The 12,000-nt window shown below is 48.0% G+C and overlaps 1 long non-coding RNA gene across 1 annotated transcript; it reads left to right on the top strand.

Moving 5' to 3' along the window:
• Positions 1 to 12: 12 nt before the first annotated feature.
• Positions 13 to 10,965, top strand: LOC135980080 (uncharacterized). The gene is made up of 6 exons (XR_010597311.1): positions 13 to 1,075; positions 1,496 to 2,892; positions 3,313 to 4,280; positions 4,701 to 6,109; positions 6,530 to 7,497; positions 7,918 to 10,965. It is a non-coding gene; the product is annotated as an uncharacterized LOC135980080 (long non-coding RNA).
• The last annotated feature ends 1,035 nt before the right edge of the window (positions 10,966 to 12,000 follow it).

The following is a 12,000-nucleotide window of genomic DNA, read 5'->3' as shown; positions in this document are numbered from 1 at the left end:
GTCACCGCACTGTAACTGGGGTCTGGGTCTCTGCCCTCTTGCTCATTTGGCTTTACGCCGTGCTCTGCCCCATTAGTCAGAGTGACAACCCTGTAATTAGGGTCCATGTCACAAGCCTCTCTAGGATGGGACATATCGAGCTCTTTGGTACTTTGACAGCTTGACCTTCCTGTAATTCAGATTATGGTCTCTCCTCTTTGGCTAATGCCAGCGACCACCCTGTCATCAGGGTACAGGTTGCATCTAGCTTTTGAAATCTGGGGGTTTAGAATCATGTCCATAACATGGGCAGCTTGACCTCCCTGTAACTAGGGTTTGCGTCTCCGAGGCAACTTTGGGTCTCCGTTAACAGGTTGGTGAGTGTGACTGCCCTGTAATCAGGGTGCAAGTCACCTCCCCCTGTCTTTGGAGGGGCATTGAGCTCTTTGTTAAACTGAGCAATGTGACCGCCCTGTATCTGGGGTCCGGGTCTCTGCCCTCTTGCTCATTTGGCTTTACGCCGTGCTCTGCCCCATTAGTCAGCATGACAACCCTGTAATTAGGGTCCATGTCACAAGCCTCTCTAGGATGGGACATATCGAGCTCTTTGGTACTTTGACAGCTTGACCTTCCTGTAATTCAGATTATGGTCTCTCCTCTTTGGCTAATGCCAGCGACCACCCTGTAATCAGGGTACAGGTTGCATCTAGCTTTTGAAATCTGGGGGATTAGAATCATTTGAGTTACGTGGGCCGCTTGACCTCCCTGTAACTAGGGTCTGCGTCTCCGAGGCCCTCTGGGTCTCTTGGCCTCGTGCTGTCTTCACAGCCTGCTGCCAACGACCGCCCTGTAATCAGGGATCCGGTCTTTGCCCTCTAGTCTCTTGGCACTTGGCCAAATGCAGCCACTGCCCTGAATGAGCACCCTGTAAACAGGGTACAGGTCTCATCTGCTACTATTTCTGGCGCCCCCATGAGACTGTGTCCAGAGTTCCGGCCCTTCCAACAGCGCTTCCAAGTTGCCTGGAATTCTGCAGCCAAGTCTCCTGCTTTCTACTCACTTTTTGGACTCTTGGAGACCTGACATGCTACTGGTGGTAAGATCCGAAAGGGAGTGTCTGGGGCTGTTTTGGACTAAGTCATTCCAGGCAGTATACCTTGTCACATTGATTTAGGAATACTTGTCAATTAATTCCTTACCCCCCTTCATCATTTTATTCCTCCTGATTTTGTATGGAGGCTGCCTGGTGAAATAATTGTCAAGGGGAAATCTGGAGATTGTGGCTTTAGGGGGAATGGGCCCAGTAGTTTTCTCACCCAGTGCAGCGTGGGAGGAGCGGGAAATGCTTGTGGAAGTGTCTGAGGACCACAAAGAACTGTCTTGGACCTAAATATCCAGACTGTCTGCAGATGCGGAAAGGAACCGTGTATCAGTAGATTACACTGAGTTTCCGTACGGGACATGGCATTGTCGGTTCTCACTTACACACGCCTTGTGCTCTCTCTCTCTGTTTCAGACATCATGAAGCACAAGTGGAGAAGAAGGAAGTGTCAGGAATGCCACACACAGAGCAGAAAAGAAGATGGAGGAAAAGGAAAGGAACTCTGGGCACAGTAACCAACCTCAAATCAGGCCTCAGGTCATGTAATTAGACTGTAGGGGAATCTCGAGCCTCCTAATATCTTGAGCAGCGTGACCGCCCTGTAAGTTGGGTCCGGGTCTGTGCTATTGTGTCGTTTTGACATTCTGCTCCGTTATCTGGCTATTGAGGGTGACTGCCCTGTAATCAGGGTGCAAGTCACCTCCCTCTGTCTTTGGAGGGGCATTGAGCTCTTTGTTAAACTGAGCAATGTGACCGCCCTGTAACTGGGGTCTGGGTCTCGGCCCTCTTGCTTATTTGGCTTTACGCCGTGCTCTGCCCCATTAGTCAGCGTGACAACCCTGTAATTAGGGTCTATGTCACAAGCCTCTCTAGGATGGGACATATTGAGCTCTTTGGTACTTTGACAGCTTGACCTTCCTGTAATTCAGGTTATGGTCTCCCCTATTTGGCTAATGCCAGCGACCACCCTGTAATCAGTGCACTGGTTGCATCTCGCTTTTGAAATCTGGGGGATTAGAATCATGTCCATAACATGGGCAGCTTGACCTCCCTGTAACTAGGGTTTGCGTCTCTGAGCCCCTTTGGGTCTCCGTTATAGGGTTGCTGAGTGTGACTGCCCTGTAATCAGGGTGCAAGTCACCTCTCCCTGTCTTTGGAGGGGCATTGAGCTCTTTGTTAAACTGAGCAATGTGACCGCCCTGTAACTGGGGTCTGGGTCTCTGCCCTCTTGCTCATTTGGCTTTACGCCGTGCTCTGCCCCATTAGTCAGCGTGACATCCCTGTAATTAGGGTCCATGTCACAAGCCTCTCTAGGATGGGACATATCGAGCTCTTTGGTACTTTGACAGCTTGACCATCCTGTAATTCAGGTTATGGTCTCCCCTATTTGGCTAATGCCAGCGACCACCCTGTAATCAGGGTACAGGTTGCATCTCGCTTTTGAAATCTGGGTAATTAGAATCATTTCCGTTACGTGGGCAGCTTGACCTCCCTGTAACTAGGGTCTGCGTCTCCGAGGCCCTCTGGGTCTCTTGGCCTCGTGCTGTCTTCACAGCCTGCTGCCAACGACCGCCCTGTAATCAGGGATCCGGTCTTTGCCCTCTAGTCTCTTGGCACTTGGCCAAATACAGCCACTGCCCTGAATGAGCACCCTGTAAACAGGGTACAGGTTTCATCTGCTACTATTTATGGCGCCCCCATGACACTGTGTCCAGAATTCCAGCGCTTCCAGCTTGCCTGGAATTCTGCAGCCAAGTCTCCTGCTTTCTACTCACTTCTTGGACTCTTGGAGACCTGACATGCTACTGGTGGTAAGATCCGAAAGGGAGTGTCTGGGGCTGTTTTGGACTAAGTCATTCCAGGCAGTATACCTTGTCACATTGATTTAGGAATACTTGTCAATTAATTCCTTACCCCCCTTCATCATTTTATTCCTCCTGATTTTGTATGGAGGCTGCCTGGTGAAATAATTGTCAAGGGGAAATCTGGAGATTGTGGCTTTAGGGGGAATGGGCCCAGTAGTTTTCTCACCCAGTGCAGCGTGGGAGGAGCGGGAAATGCTTGTGGAAGTGTCTGAGGACCACAAAGAACTGTCTTGGACCTAAATATCCAGACTGTCTGCAGATGCGGAAAGGAACCGTGTATCAGTAGATTACACTGAGTTTGCGTGCGGGACATGGCATTGTCGGTTCTCACTTACCCACGCCTTGTGCTCTATCTCTCTGTTTCAGACATCATGAAGCACAAGTGGAGAAGAAGGAAGTGTCAGGAATGCCATACACGGAGGAGAAAAGAAGATGGAGGAAAAGGAAAGGAACTCTGGGCACAGTAACCAACCTCAAATCAGGTCTCAGGTCATGTAATTAGACTGTAGGGGAATCTCGAGCCTCTTAATATCTTGAGCAGCGTGACCGGCCTGTAAGCTGGGTCCCGGTCTGTGCTATTGTGTCGTTTTGACATTCTGCTCCGTTATCTGGCTATTGACGGTGACTGCCCTGTCATCAGGGTGCAAGTCACTTCCCTCTGTCTTTGGAGGGGCATTGAGCTCGTTGTTAAACTGAGCAATGTGACCGCCCTGTATCTGGGGTCCGGGTCTCGGCCCTCTTGCTCATTTGGCTTTACGCCGTGCTCTGCCCCATTAGTCAGCGTGACAACCCTGTAATTAGGGTCTATGTCACAAGCCTCTCTAGGATGGGACATATCGAGCTCTTTGGTACTTTGACAGCTTGACCTTCCTGTAATTCAGGTTATGGTCTCCCCTATTTGGCTAATGCCAGCGACCACCCTGTAATCAGGGTACAGGTTGCATCTCGCTTTTGAAATCTGGGGGATTAGAATCATTTCAGTTACGTGGGCCGCTTGACCTCCCTGTAACTAGGGTCTGCGTCTCCGAGGCCCTCTGGGTCTCTTGGCCTCGTGCTGTCTTCACAGCCTGCTGCCAACGACCGCCCTGTAATCAGGGATCCGGTCTTTGCCCTCTAGTCTCTTGGCACTTGGCCAAATGCAGACACTGCCCTGAATGAGCACCCTGTAAACAGGGTACAGGTCTCATCTACTACTATTTATGGCACCCCCATGACACTGTGTCCAGAATTCCGGCCCTTCCAACAGCGCTTCCAAGTTGCCTGGAATTCTGCAGCCAAGTCTCCTGCTTTCTACTCACTTTTTGGACTCTTGGAGACCTGACATGCTACTGGTGGTAAGATCCGAAAGGGAGTGTCTGGGGCTGTTTTGGACTAAGTCATTCCAGGCAGTATACCTTGTCACATTGATTTAGGAATACTTGTCAATTAATTCCTTACCCCCCTTCATCATTTTATTCCTCCTGATTTTGTATGGAGGCTGCCTGGTGAAATAATTGTCAAGGGGAAATCTGGAGATTGTGGCTTTAGGGGGAATGGGCCCAGTAGTTTTCTCACCCAGTGCAGCGTGGGAGGAGCGGGAAATGCTTGTGGAAGTGTCTGAGGACCACAAAGAACTGTCTTGGACCTAAATATCCAGACTGTCTGCAGATGCGGAAAGGAACCGTGTATCAGTAGATTACACTGAGTTTCCGTACGGGACATGGCATTGTCGGTTCTCACTTACACACGCCTTGTGCTCTCTCTCTCTGTTTCAGACATCATGAAGCACAAGTGGAGAAGAAGGAAGTGTCAGGAATGCCACACACAGAGCAGAAAAGAAGATGGAGGAAAAGGAAAGGAACTCTGGGCACAGTAACCAACCTCAAATCAGGCCTCAGGTCATGTAATTAGACTGTAGGGGAATCTCGAGCCTCCTAATATCTTGAGCAGCGTGACCGCCCTGTAAGTTGGGTCCGGGTCTGTGCTATTGTGTCGTTTTGACATTCTGCTCCGTTATCTGGCTATTGAGGGTGACTGCCCTGTAATCAGGGTGCAAGTCACCTCCCTCTGTCTTTGGAGGGGCATTGAGCTCTTTGTTAAACTGAGCAATGTGACCGCCCTGTAACTGGGGTCTGGGTCTCGGCCCTCTTGCTTATTTGGCTTTACGCCGTGCTCTGCCCCATTAGTCAGCGTGACAACCCTGTAATTAGGGTCTATGTCACAAGCCTCTCTAGGATGGGACATATTGAGCTCTTTGGTACTTTGACAGCTTGACCTTCCTGTAATTCAGGTTATGGTCTCCCCTATTTGGCTAATGCCAGCGACCACCCTGTAATCAGTGCACTGGTTGCATCTCGCTTTTGAAATCTGGGGGATTAGAATCATGTCCATAACATGGGCAGCTTGACCTCCCTGTAACTAGGGTTTGCGTCTCTGAGCCCCTTTGGGTCTCCGTTATAGGGTTGCTGAGTGTGACTGCCCTGTAATCAGGGTGCAAGTCACCTCTCCCTGTCTTTGGAGGGGCATTGAGCTCTTTGTTAAACTGAGCAATGTGACCGCCCTGTAACTGGGGTCTGGGTCTCTGCCCTCTTGCTCATTTGGCTTTACGCCGTGCTCTGCCCCATTAGTCAGCGTGACATCCCTGTAATTAGGGTCCATGTCACAAGCCTCTCTAGGATGGGACATATCGAGCTCTTTGGTACTTTGACAGCTTGACCATCCTGTAATTCAGGTTATGGTCTCCCCTATTTGGCTAATGCCAGCGACCACCCTGTAATCAGGGTACAGGTTGCATCTCGCTTTTGAAATCTGGGTAATTAGAATCATTTCCGTTACGTGGGCAGCTTGACCTCCCTGTAACTAGGGTCTGCGTCTCCGAGGCCCTCTGGGTCTCTTGGCCTCGTGCTGTCTTCACAGCCTGCTGCCAACGACCGCCCTGTAATCAGGGATCCGGTCTTTGCCCTCTAGTCTCTTGGCACTTGGCCAAATACAGCCACTGCCCTGAATGAGCACCCTGTAAACAGGGTACAGGTTTCATCTGCTACTATTTATGGCGCCCCCATGACACTGTGTCCAGAATTCCGGCCCTTCCAACAGCGCTTCCAGCTTGCCTGGAATTCTGCAGCCAAGTCTCCTGCTTTCTACTCACTTCTTGGACTCTTGGAGACCTGACATGCTACTGGTGGTAAGATCCGAAAGGGAGTGTCTGGGGCTGTTTTGGACTAAGTCATTCCAGGCAGTATACCTTGTCACATTGATTTAGGAATACTTGTCAATTAATTCCTTACCCCCCTTCATCATTTTATTCCTCCTGATTTTGTATGGAGGCTGCCTGGTGAAATAATTGTCAAGGGGAAATCTGGAGATTGTGGCTTTAGGGGGAATGGGCCCAGTAGTTTTCTCACCCAGTGCAGCGTGGGAGGAGCGGGAAATGCTTGTGGAAGTGTCTGAGGACCACAAAGAACTGTCTTGGACCTAAATATCCAGACTGTCTGCAGATGCGGAAAGGAACCGTGTATCAGTAGATTACACTGAGTTTGCGTGCGGGACATGGCATTGTCGGTTCTCACTTACACACGCCTTGTACTCTATCTCTCTGTTTCAGACATCATGAAGCACAAGTGGAGAAGAAGGAAGTGTCAGGAATGCCATACACGGAGGAGAAAAGAAGATGGAGGAAAAGGAAAGGAACTCTGGGCACAGTAACCAACCTCAAATCAGGCCTCAGGTCATGTAATTAGACTGTAGGGGAATCTCGAGCCTCTTAATATCTTGAGCAGCGTGACCGGCCTGTAAGCTGGGTCCCGGTCTGTGCTATTGTGTCGTTTTGACATTCTGCTCCGTTATCTGGCTATTGACGGTGACTGCCCTGTCATCAGGGTGCAAGTCACTTCCCTCTGTCTTTGGAGGGGCATTGAGCTCGTTGTTAAACTGAGCAATGTGACCGCCCTGTATCTGGGGTCCGGGTCTCGGCCCTCTTGCTCATTTGGCTTTACGCCGTGCTCTGCCCCATTAGTCAGCGTGACAACCCTGTAATTAGGGTCTGTGTCACAAGCCTCTCTAGGATGGGACATATCGAGCTCTTTGGTACTTTGACAGCTTGACCTTCCTGTAATTCAGGTTATGGTCTCCCCTATTTGGCTAATGCCAGCGACCACCCTGTAATCAGGGTACAGGTTGCATCTCGCTTTTGAAATCTGGGGGATTAGAATCATTTCAGTTACGTGGGCCGCTTGACCTCCCTGTAACTAGGGTCTGCGTCTCCGAGGCCCTCTGGGTCTCTTGGCCTCGTGCTGTCTTCACAGCCTGCTGCCAACGACCGCCCTGTAATCAGGGATCCGGTCTTTGCCCTCTAGTCTCTTGGCACTTGGCCAAATGCAGACACTGCCCTGAATGAGCACCCTGTAAACAGGGTACAGGTCTCATCTACTACTATTTATGGCACCCCCATGACACTGTGTCCAGAATTCCGGACCTTCCAACAGCGCTTCCAACTTGCCTGGAATTCTGCAGCCAAGTCTCCTGCTTTCTACTCACTTCTTGGACTCTTGGAGACCTGACATGCTACTGGTGGTAAGATCCGAAAGGGAGTGTCTGGGGCTGTTTTGGACTAAGTCATTCCAGGCAGTATACCTTGTCACATTGATTTAGGAATACTTGTCAACTAATTCCTTACCCCCTTCAGCATTTAATTCCTCTTGATTTTGTATGGAGGCTGCCTGGTGAAATAATTGTCAAGGGGAAATCTGGAGATTGTGGCTTTAGAGGGGAATGGGCCCAGTAGTTTTCTCACCCAGTGCAGCGTGGGAGGAGCGGGAAATGCTTGTGGAAGTGTCTGAGGACCACAAAGAACTGTCTTGGACCTAAATATCCAGACTGTCTGCAGATGCGGAAAGGAACAGTGTATCAGTAGATTACACTGAGTTTGCGTACGGGACATGGCATTGTCGGTTCTCACTTACACACGCCTTGTGCTCTCTCTCTCTGTTTCAGACATCATGAAGCACAAGTGGAGAAGAAGGAAGTGTCAGGAATGCCACACACAGAGGAGAAAAAAAGATGGAGGAAAAGGAAAGGAACTCTGGGCACAGTAACCAACCTCAAATCAGGCCTCAGGTCATGTAATTAGACTGTAGGGGAATCTCGAGCCTCTTAATATCTTGAGCAGCGTGCCGCCCTGTAAGCTGGGTCCCGGTCTGGGCTATTGTGTCGTTTTGACATTCTGCTTCGTTATTTGGCTATTGAGGGTGACTGCCCTGTCATCAGGGTGCAAGTCACTTCCCTCTGTCTTTGGAGGGGCATTGAGCTCTTTGTTAAACTGAGCAATGTGACCGCCCTGTATCTGGGGTCCGGGTCTCAGCCCTCTTGCTCATTTGGCTTTACGCCGTGCTCTGCCCCATTAGTCAGTGTGACATCCCTGTAATTAGGGTCCATGTCACAAGCCTCTCTAGGATGGGACATATCGAGCTCTTTGGTACTTTGACAGCTTGACCTTCCTGTAATTCAGGTTATGGTCTCCCCTATTTGGCTAATGCCAGCGACCACCCTGTAATCAGGGTACAGGTTGCATCTCGCTTTTGAAATCTGGGGGATTAGAATCATGTCCATAACATGGGCAGCTTGACCTCCCTGTAACTAGGGTTTGCGTCTCCGAGGCCCTTTGGGTCTCCGTTATAGTGCTGATGAGTGTGACTGCCCTGTAATCGGGGCAAGTCACCTCCCCCTGTCTTTGGAGGGGCATTGAGCTCTTTGTTAAACTGAGCAATGTGACCGCCCTGTAACTGGGGTCTGGGTCTCTGCCCTCTTGCTCATTTGGCTTTACGCCGTGCTCTGCCCCATTAGTCAGCGTGACATCCCTGTAATTAGGGTCCATGTCACAAGCCTCTCTAGGATGGGACATATCGAGCTCTTTGGTACTTTGACAGCTTGACCTTCCTGTAATTCAGGTTATGGTCTCTCCTCTTTGGCTAATGCCAGCGACCACCCTGTAATCAGGGTACAGGTTGCATCTCGCTTTTGAAATCTGGGTAATTAGAATCATTTCCGTTACGTGGGCAACTTGACCTCCCTGTAACTAGGGTTTGCGTCTCCGAAGCCCTTTGGGTCTCCGTTATAGGGTTGGTGAGTGTGACTGCCCTGTAATCAGGGTGCAAGTCACCTCCCCGTGACTTTGGAGGGGCATTGAGCTCTTTGTTCAACTGAGCAATGTGACCGCCCTGTAACTGGGGTCTGGGTCTCTGCCCTCTTGCTCATTTGGCTTTACGCCGTGCTCTGCCCCATTAGTCAGCGTGACAACCCTGTAATTAGAGTCCATGTCACAAGCCTCTCTAGGATGGGACATATCGAGCTCTTTGGTACTTTGACAGCTTGACCTTCCTGTAATTCAGATTATGGTCTCTCCTCTTTGGCTAATGCCAGCGACCACCCTGTAATCAGGGTACTGGTTGCATCTAGCTTTTGAAATCTGGGGGATTAGAATAATTTCCGTTACGTGGGCCGCTTGACCTCCCTGTAACTAGGGTCTGCGTCTCCGAGGCCCTCTGGGTCTCTTGGCCTCGTGCTGTCTTCTCAGCCTGCTGCCAACGACCGCCCTGTAATCAGGGATCCGGTCTTTGCCCTCTAGTCTCTTGGCACTTGGCCAAATGCAGACACTGCTCTGAATGAGCACCCTGGTGGTAAGATCCGAAAGGGAGTGTCCGGGGCGGTTTTGGACCGTTGTCGAAATCGGTTCTCATTTACACACGCTTTTTGCTCCCTCTCTCTGATTCAGGCATCATGAAGCAGAAGTGGAAAAGAAGGAAGTGTCAGTACCATGGCATAACTGTGAATCTGAAATGCATGGACCTTAAACACTCAAGTTGTATAGAATTATAACTTCCTATTATTAAGAAATCATCATTTCCTACTGGAAGTGCAAAGATGTGACTTAAGGGAAGGTATACATTTGAATCCTCCACTCCCCTCCAATTCTCCTCCCAAAACTCTTCAAATAAAGTTAAGGTTCAGAAAATTAACATTTACTCCAGGTAACGCCTAACTTGTGTATTTCTCACACATTTCTAAAAGGAAGCAAACAAAACTAAATGTTTTGGCAACTGGCAGTTACTCTCCGCACTTCACAACTTTCAAACACCTGCTCTACTTAAACGGTCACACCAACCAAAGTGTACCACACATTCAAAATTAACTTTGCACCTATTGTGTCAGAAGTGAGAGTGTTTTTAGTAGTTGTGTCCATTGGTGGAAGTGGCAGTAGTGGTGTTTTAGTAGTCCTTTACGCTTACTGAATTCAAAGGATGATGATGTGGATGTTTTAGGTAGGTATTTTTCTGTTAAGTCTTGGTATTTGGGTAGAGGTGCAGTATTTTGTGATTATGACTGTTTTTCTGGTATTGGTTTAGTGTGAATTGTTGGCAATTCTAGATGTTTTTGTATCCGTACATTAGTAGATGTATTTAGAGGGCAAAGCTGAGGTTGCCTGTTTGGTGCAATTTAATTGGTGTGAAAGTTAATTTCGGGTAGGTGTTTGAAAGCACTGAGGTTTGAATTTTTAGCTCAACAAGGATGCAGGACCCACCTGGCTACCTCAGTTCTTACTGTCATTCCTAATTCCAAAATCTTGGATGAAGATGACCAGGCAGAATAAAGATATCTCCAGAGACTTTCAAGAGGGTAGCATTTCTGCAGCTTTAGGGGATCCCTTAAACCTTATTGAGCTTTTCAAAGTGTAATAATTGTGGGAAACTTCTACTTCTGCCAATTCCGTGTTGAACAATGACCTGTATTAAAGGACTTACACTGGGTAGTTAATTCTGTTCTGTATTAAGATGATTTTGCTAAAATCGCCGCTTTCTGATGTGTGAAATGAATGATCTAGCTCTGATTATACCTATTTGATAAAAGTGTGATAACGACCCCATGTTAAATGCATGGATTGAACTTTGATTGTCATATCACATTGCTTTGCTTTCTGTAACTCCTTATTTATGAATGTATTTGTTACTATTTATGTAATTCAATTAATAAAATGTATACATTCAAGTATAGTCTCAGTTCTTTCTTTGGCTAAACAAAAAGGAATCTGATAAACTTGTGAAGAATTTTGGTATTGTTACGTTTAATTTAATTAACATCTTTTTACCCTTTAAATGCAGTCGTTGGAAGTAACTACCCTTTAGTGGTGCAAGTTTGATTTTTCTCTTGGATCACACGTTTTGGGCAGACTGCAGTGTGATCTTGAGGATGGAGATCGCACTGCCACTTAGGTGCATAAGGTTGCCCTCCTAAAGCTTCTAAGGTGCACAAGAATAGGCCTTTGTTTGGTTCCTTCACTGTTCCCAGGCTTATAGATTGCTTGAGATCTGCAGGCCCTAAAGCTCACTTCCTGAGCACAATATATGATTGTGGTTATGATAAGATTGGACTAAAACTAGCAAGGTCCCCTGGTTTCTGCACCTTTCCCATTCAGACATTTTTTAAAAAGTAGATTAATGTAATATTTTTATATTCAATTCAATCTCAAGTTTCTCAGAAATTGACTTTTACGGTGCACTAAATTTTCAATATGCTAATACATGTGAGATAGTGTGGTCTAGTGGTTTAGAGCACTGGCCAGGGATTCAGGCGACCTGGTTTCTATTCCTGCCTCTGCTGCTGGGTCACTTGGTGGTCACTTTGCCTCCCTGTGCCAGTGTCCCCCTCCATTTAAAAAAAAAAAGTGGGGGAGGGGAGATGATTGTACTGACCTCATTTGTAAAGTGTTTTGAGATCTACAAGCACTAAACAGAATTTTTACTAAAAATGAGATTCTATAGGGGTGGGAGAGAACTAGAGATTAACTTTGGTAGGGTGCATGAAGATATAATTCACTATGGAGGCATTAATTTTGCTAATGCTGTGAAGAAAACTCTCTTGTGCATAATGAATTGAAACAGCCTCTCTCTCTTTGCATTTGTTAATTCATTTCTCCTATACCAGGTGCTTTTTGTTCCATTGAAATATGCATGGGGATGTGCTTTTTATTTATTACCCTTGCCCTATGATTTATTATTCAAAAGTGGGCAACTTGGCCAGGCC

Source organism: Chrysemys picta, unplaced genomic scaffold, assembly GCF_011386835.1.
Source record: "Chrysemys picta bellii isolate R12L10 unplaced genomic scaffold, ASM1138683v2 scaf1769, whole genome shotgun sequence".
Taxonomy (NCBI): domain Eukaryota; kingdom Metazoa; phylum Chordata; order Testudines; family Emydidae; genus Chrysemys; species Chrysemys picta.
This window is presented reverse-complemented; position numbering and strand designations above follow the sequence as displayed.